Source organism: Vombatus ursinus, unplaced genomic scaffold, assembly GCF_900497805.2.
Source record: "Vombatus ursinus unplaced genomic scaffold, bare-nosed wombat genome assembly UNPS02014838.1, whole genome shotgun sequence".
Classification (NCBI taxonomy): Eukaryota; Metazoa; Chordata; class Mammalia; order Diprotodontia; family Vombatidae; genus Vombatus; species Vombatus ursinus.
In genome coordinates this window covers 567233-567825 of record NW_020954616.1, presented here as the reverse complement: position 1 = coordinate 567825, position 593 = coordinate 567233, and the positions used below count along the sequence as shown (strand labels likewise).

Genomic DNA, 593 nt, shown 5'->3' with positions numbered 1-593 from the left:
GGGAATAGCATATATAGACCTGAAGGACCCTTTTGCTTCTCTGCCCTTCTCACTTCCATGCATTGATGGCCCAGTGGTGAGAAGGCCTTTCTTCCATGAGCCCAAGCACAGGGCTTTTGACCAAGAAATAGCCTTTTCCCTTCTGTGGAGTCCAATGGAGAGGGATCCTTGATCTTTGCCTATCATCCCCCCACCCCCTCAGGACAGTGAGGATGGTGAGCTCATGTCTGAGGCTGCTGGAAGCTGCCCTGGGAGAGTGTCAGGTAAACAGGGTGGGGGAAAGGATACCTGATGCCAGCTTCCAGTGGACAACCTGTGGCTCTCTGAGCCCAGCCCCCATCCACCCCCTCTCTGTAATTTCTTCATCTCATAGTAACTCCACCTACTTTTCTGACCTCCCAGTCAGATGTGCCACCCAAAGGGGCAGTGCACATTTTCTCAGAGCTATTCTATTCTTCTCTGTGCCTTAGTTTTTCCTTTCTTGGGTAGAGAGTCACAGTGCACAGTCAGGGTAGGAGATGCCTTCTCTCCAGAGGGATGGATTTGTTATATTGTCAAAAGATTTCATGTCTACTTCTTTGTTAGGTAGAGAA

The 593-nt window shown here is 49.7% G+C and overlaps 1 protein-coding gene across 2 annotated transcripts in view; it reads left to right on the top strand.

Annotated features, from left to right (window-relative positions):
• The window catches only part of VANGL2 (VANGL planar cell polarity protein 2), a 36046-nt gene that overhangs the window by 7029 nt on the left and 28424 nt on the right, over positions 1–593 (top strand). The window contains exon 1 of one of the 2 annotated variants that reach the window (XM_027840103.1): positions 109–263. The exons of the other annotated variant lie outside the window; for it this stretch is intronic. The gene's annotated coding sequence lies outside the window, so the exon portion shown is untranslated. Of the gene's footprint in view, positions 1–108; positions 264–593 lie in introns of those variants that run through there. 2 annotated transcript variants of the gene reach the window in all.